We start from the raw sequence: 7,110 nt of genomic DNA on the forward strand, positions 1-7,110 counted from the left end.
AATCTAATATGACAATAACAATAAAAAAATTATTGTCTAATTTTAAAGTTGTATTGCATTTGTAAACTCATCGGAACTCAATTCATAATTAAAACACCTTAATAACGGACTTTAAACCTAGCCAAGTTGAATATTACTATACTTTACATGTAATCTTTGTTGATAGATGGTTTTTTTCCTTCTTATAGTTTTTTTCTTTAAGCATAGCCGTTATTGGTGAACTAGTTAAATTAACATTATCAGTATGATATTTGACTATACCATTATTTTTTGTGAACAATTTTAACTACTTCTTCATCCACATAATTTTGGTCACACCCAAATCACAATGTCACATTTTTTATATGTCAACATACAAACATATCATTAGTCAATATGTTTTTATTTTCCTTTTATAAGTTTTTATTTTTATTTTTAGTTTTATTTTTTTATAAGTTATTAAATTAATTCAAATTTGCAACACAAAATATTTGACTAACATACAGAGCCAGGTCCTACACGGGACCAATAAAAGCTCATACATTCAATTCAATTCCAGTCCCATGTTCTGAACGAGCCTCTTTGAATGTTTCCCGCGTTTTTTTCTTCATCGACTAATGTTTTCTCCTCCTCAATTATTAATTTATTCATCTTTTTTCTTATTCCCAGGGGTATGTTTACTTAATTTTTTTCACTGTTATAAAAATCTCCGTCTAATGCTGCCTAAGTCCCGCCTAAGCGCTAGGTGGTTGACCACCGCTCTGATTAATCCCTAAGCATTTGAAATTAAAAAAAGAGCTTCTAAACCTGCTTAGACGGTCGCCTAGGCCGCCCAGACCCACTTAGGTCGCAACTCTGACTTAGACAGAAAATAGATAAATTTCCTTTTGCATTTATTTTTTCAATAAATTGTAAGAGACTTGTTAAATACTTGAAATTATATGGTTGTTCCCATGTTTTCAGTTATTCTAATACTTTATAATCTATATGTTATTCTATTTTGTAATTTATGTATTCAATGAAATTATGTATTTTTTAAATATAAGTAGACTCTTATTTATATGATACATAATAAATTTACTTGAATTTGCTAGTCTGTCTTGACTCTAACCCGTTACCCGACTAACACATATCGTCTTTTAAAACTTTGCTTTTTTTGTTTTTTTCTTTCTTATATTAGAATTAGCTATGGCATACCAAATTCGGACGTGAGACTCGTTTATCTTTGGAATCTTTTATTTTCTTTCCATATTTTTTGGGGGAATTGGCGCAAATAATAAGTGATGCAAAATAATTTTTGTAGGCAATAGTCCAATAAAAGTTTTTGCAACACTACAATAAGAGTTGCTTCATGAGAAATATTTATCAAAATTAAAGTTCAAATCCAGTTGAATCGTGGGCCATTTATCTTTTGAGTGACTCGGCCATAGTCCAAGTGGAAGCCTAGCCCAAGCCAACTCTAATTCTAAAGTCCCAACAAACCAAATATTCAAGGCTAGCTAATTGTGAATATAGTTAGAAATCTACAACTAGTTGCCACGCGTTAAAGTAAATGTTTATATTTATAGGGAAGTGTTATTGACACTTCAAAATTCTCATTCTACTCTCCTCACAAGTGTATTTTTCTTTATAAATATAGAAAGTTTAGAGTGTAAAATGAGAATTTTGGAGTATCAATAACAATTCCCTATTTCTATAAAGAAATTATTATTAACAATTCAAAATTTTAAGTGTCTACTCTAAACAATTTATATTTAAAAAGAAAAATAATATTAATTTCATTCTATAATCATCTTTGACAGGTGACTTCGCTAGTATATTACATAAAACATGTGCTAGTTTGAGGTTAATCATTAGATAATTTTCTTTGCAAGTAGTAATTGATATAGAGTAACGTTAAGGAGATTAAATTTTTTTAAACCAAATTATATGTCATCAATAAGAGATAAATACGTTAATCGATACTTAATTAATAATCCAATCATCTCCAACCACATCATTTAGTTTGCAAATTTAATTTAAAATTTTCGTCTCCTTAGCATTACTCATTGATATATAGACAATGACATAAAAATTACTATGGTCTTAACCAACCACAATTGTTCGTACCTTGGTTAGTGTTTTTGTTATTATTGAATAAGATGCTTTATTAAAGCCTTGTTTGGCAGCTCGGATTATACTAACTATTTTAGTCAGATAGGATAAATAGTCATCGGATAGTACTGACTAATTAGTCGGACGTTTGGTGTAATATCGGACTAAGATTGTATTATTTATACTATGTTTGGTATACATCATTTCTTAAATACAGTTTCAGCAATATATATACACATGAACTTAAGTAGAATTCTAAAAAAATTAAAAAAATTTATGGAAAAATCCAACTTTAGAATCCTTGTAAAATCCACACACAGATCAACCAAAAACAAAAATCCCAAAAAAATAATATTTTTAATGGTTAAAGACCAGATTGTCTTTGTCGTCTTCGTTCTTATCGTCGAAGCCCAGAAATCAACCATAATCAGGTAAAGTCAAGCTCCCTTCCTCGGCTTCGTCCTTCTCGGTAGAACCCAGATGCAAATTGATATCCCTCTCCTCGTCGAAGCCTAGATCGGAAGAATTTGAATCATTGTCTTCCTCCTTCAACCTATGGAAAGTTCGATTAAAATTGTTCTTGTCAGAGATCGAAGGCGAATGGAGGAGGTGGGAGGTGTGTGTGTAAAGGAGAATGGAGGAACAAGGAGAGAAAAAGAAGAAGACAATGGAGACGAACCTGCTACCCATACGTGGGACCAGAAACCAGACAGCAATGGCGGATGTCAAAGTTAGCAACGAGAAACAGCAACTCAAGGGCATCGACATAGTGATCCCAACCCAAAACCCAACAAGGGTTATGCTTCAAAAGTCATGGACTTGATCGAGAAGCTAATTGTGAAGTGGATGTACAACTGTTCTCAGCCTCACCACTACCTCGACAGCAACTTTGCTCCAATGGTTGATGAAACTCCTTCCACCACCAACCTCATTGCCATCGGCCATCTTCCTGTAACTTTCTTTCTCTCTCTCTCTCTCTCTCTCTCTCTCTGTCTCTTTGTATCTCTCTCAATTGAGAGCAAGCAGGAGATGCGAGAGTGGAAGGAAAACGCTGCTAGTAAGGGACAGAATGAGCGAGAGGATCGACCGGACTAATAATACATAAGTTTTAGGGCCAATTTGGTATTGCTGTGCTTTGAAAAAAAAAACTGCTTTTGCTGTGCTGTGAGAATAAGCAACTGTGAAATAAAGCAGCAAAGTGTTTGGTACACAATTAATATCTAAAAATAGGGATTTTTAATGCAAAATACAGCAATTTGTAGGAAAATTAGGGAAGAAAATCGATCAAATTAGTAAGAAACTATTAGTGAATTCACCGCAAGAAACAGAGAATGAAAACGAAGACATGCAACAGAGAGAGAGAGGGAGGAGATGAGAGACTCACATCAGACGAATTGCTGATGAGTTCGCGAAGGAAGATATCCTTGTTGCTATAGAAAGTGTTGACGATCAAACTCAGAAGATGGTTGATATCGGCCTAGAAGGCGAAGGTCTCAGCCACTTTCTCCCCAACCAAGCACAACAAAAACACAAATAACTCTTTAATCCAAATCAAGATTTAGGGAACAAACATGCATTATCACTTCTCACGCTTAACATGCATCAAGATTCAATCAAGGAAAATGAATAGAGAAGTAATCAATTTTTCTTACTTCTCTCTCAAATTTTCTTGTTTCCTCCACAAACCCTAATTTTTCCCCATTTTTCCCCCAATTGTTTCCTCAATCCCCATTTTTTTTTCCCAGCACCCATACCCTCATCCCTTCGCTCTTCCCACCCATCTTTCACTCACTCTCCCCATCCCCAAATTTAAAAATCCAAATAAATAACTAACGAAATTTTAGACAAGATAAGCTTACCAGAGAAGGAGGGAAGACGACGGCAGTGTCTGTGGCGCTGAGACCGACGGAGAGAGAGGAAAAAGAGGAGGAGGAAGAGGTGCAGTGACAGGCAACAGAGGAAGAGGGCGTGCGAGAGAGTGTTTTGCGAGAGGGCTTGCGAGAGAGAGTTTGAAAATGTGAGAAAGGTAAGAGAAATGAGAACGGAGAAAGGAGGGCAACGTTGGCAAATTGAAAAATTCATTAACAAAATTACCATAGCTCCGTGTTTTTCACTATAAGCTACTTTTTGTAGCTTTCAGTTTTTGGCTTATTTTCATCTGAAACTTTAAAATAAAGCTGGTTTGTGGTATTTACCAAACACCAAAAACTCTCCCAGCTTTTATTCATACCAACTTTTTTTAAAATCACCTCAACCCCAAACGATACCTTAGATGGGATAAATAACCGGATGTGAGGAGTATAAAATAAGTGGGCCCATATTAAATAGTCCGGTGCTTATTTTATATGAAGCTCACCTAACACGTGCTTCGTATTATTAATACTATCTGGTGGTACTATACGTTGTGCCAATAAAGCTTAAATACCATAAGATAATACATAGGATAACAAAGAATCTATCCGAAATTTAAACATGAATATCATAAACTAAAGCTGTGTCTTTGTTAAAAACATGTTGCCTAATTGACCATCAGGAGACATAAAATAAAATCTCACAAATAACAACACTAAAATTTCACTTTGATTAATTAGAGCAGTGGTCTAGTTTTCACTTTGTTAGGAAGATCTTGAGACTAAAATTTCTCGGACAACAGTTGTTGAGTAAGATTTTGATTAGTCGTATGCATCTTATTTAGTTGAAATCGTATAGTCAAATGTCTTTTAAACTATATATATATATATATATATATATATATATATATATATATATATATCCAGTGATTGTCATTATGCCACGTGGCCGAGTTCGGAATCCGATTGTACTAAGTATTAACATCCCCTTGTTCGTAATTGTATATTATATACACAAGGGGGCATAAAGTTTAAGACATAAACATCACAGACGTGAATACAACAAGAAAAACATATAATACTGAATTAGTGACTAATGAAACAAACTAAAGGCAAAAGGAAGAGATCCTGCGCCCTAATTTTTGAATAGAAAAGGATAAAAAAGAAGATGTGCATACCAAACTCTGGCTCCAGTGCAGGACTTCTTTGAGATGCTTCAAAGCTATAGACAGCTTGAATGCACTGCTTGCAGCGGTGAACGGGTTTGTGGGGGCTTTCCTAAACCCTTAAGAGCCAATGGTTATCCCAAAAGTTAATCGAGAAAAAATTAATTAAAGAGAAAAGCACTGCACATTCAAAAGCTGCTTTTGAACTTTTGCTTCCATCTTTTTTTTTTTTTTTTTTTTGGAAACCTGACATTGTTTTTTTTTTTTTTTTTGGAAACACTTTTGCTTCCATCTTTGATCTCATCTTCCTAAACTCTTTCCTCTAGGGATTTCTTAGCTAGGTACAAAGCATTTGGTGCAACTTTATCTAGCTACCAAATATTTAATGGCCACCAATTATGCTCTTTAAGCACTTTGATTAACTACATGCTGCAGTAATTTTCAACCTTTGCGCTGCATAGTTCTAAAGTCTCGGCAAAGTTCAATATATTTTTGTGAAAAAACTGGTTATTAGCTCTCAGTTTTTATGTTTGACTTGAGAGCAAAATGTATATCCATGGTTCTATAAATTCTTTGTACAGGATGTTAGTTTTTGTAATGGTATCGTCGATAGTGTATTAGTAACATGTACGTTACATATATACATGTTATCGACGCCTTATCAATACCATATCGACAATCTGTTCTTTAAGAAAGAAAATAATTGGTTTCTTGGGTCTATCATCTATTGCATGTTCTTCTGATCGCTTTTTTTTTTTTTTTTTTTCTCACTTCATAAAGGCACTTCATTGGCTTTAAATGTCATGGGTTTGCTTTCTAAGAGATCCGATGAAGTGTGCTCCAAATCTTAGTTTTCTGTGGGCATTATTTTAAACAGTTAAGAGGGCATCTTTTTGGAGGGCTAAAAGAAATGGTTGTGTTCTGTACACCAAGGACAGCTGTTTGGGTCAATTCAAAAGGAGAGGACAATAACATTTATGCTCTTCTCTCAGTTTTACAACGTCTCGTTCCATACTAAGTCTTATCATTCAGTCGCGACCCTCCATTAAATCTTAAAATCAGCGGCCACCTTAGCTGGACTCCCTTTGTCCTACATTACTAGGGTTTTCTTCCACTATAAAAAGCCATTGATATTTTCATACCATTCCAACAACATATACAAAATCTTGCTTGTTAAGAAAACAAGAGAGAAAAAAAAAACCAAGCAGAAGATGGGAAAGCAATCTTCACTCTTCTCTTTCTGCAACATATTCAAGGCCTGCTTTTCGAGCAGCAGTAGAGACGATGCATATTACTCCGATGATGGCGGTGTTTATGTTAGACGGAGAATGTGTCCCAGTGATGAGGACAGAGGAGGCTGCACTGCCGAGCCTGGCATTGACCGCAAGGCCACTGCTTTCATTTCCAGGTTCTACGCGAGTCGTGTTTCAGACCCCGAATGCCAAACTTTCGCAAATTGATAGATCAGTTACTATGTTTTAATTGAACTAGAAATTTGTAAAAGTACGTGGTTGATCAGACTAGCTGATCGTACTTCAATTATTTTGCTATGCTTCCCTCCTTCCTCCGCTTCTTCTTCTTCTTCTTCTCTTGTAATTTTTTTTCTTGGGAGTGTGCATGTAATCTGTGTGTTAATTAGTTACAAATAATGCAGATAATAAAATTGTAAAACATAGTTTCCACTTTCAAGATCCTTTTCTTATTTCTTCCTTGTCCTTGGGCAGTTGCTTATAGTTAGATTAAGGTAAAATTTAGACTTAACAGTTGAAAGTAATGCAGGCGCACCAACCGAGTGCGGGTAACAAAAATAATGCAATATTAATTTGTTCTCTCACTAAGAAGTAATTTTTGCAATTCTCTTCCCCCACCGCAATTCTCTTCCCCACCACCCACCACCACACCCCACCCCCCCCCCCCCCCCCTCCCCCCCCTCCTCCTCCTCCTCCTCCTCCTCCTCCTCTCCGATCCATTTTCTATGAATTCAATAAAATCTAAGCGAAATTAAAGGGCAAAAACAAGGC

General features: G+C 35.2%; 1 long non-coding RNA gene across 1 annotated transcript; it reads right to left on the reverse strand.

The window, feature by feature from the left end:
• Nucleotides 1–3,098: 3,098 nt before the first annotated feature.
• LOC148691963 (uncharacterized) lies at nt 3,099–4,046 on the reverse strand. The gene is made up of 3 exons (XR_015954869.1): nt 3,933–4,046; nt 3,458–3,573; nt 3,099–3,124 (listed from the first exon to the last, which is right to left on the reverse strand). It is a non-coding gene; the product is annotated as an uncharacterized LOC148691963 (long non-coding RNA).
• Nucleotides 4,047–7,110: the final 3,064 nt, after the last annotated feature.

This window comes from Pyrus communis, chromosome 13 (genome assembly GCF_041283825.1).
Source record: "Pyrus communis isolate YQ-2024b chromosome 13, ASM4128382v1, whole genome shotgun sequence".
In the NCBI taxonomy this organism is placed as follows: domain Eukaryota; kingdom Viridiplantae; phylum Streptophyta; class Magnoliopsida; order Rosales; family Rosaceae; genus Pyrus; species Pyrus communis.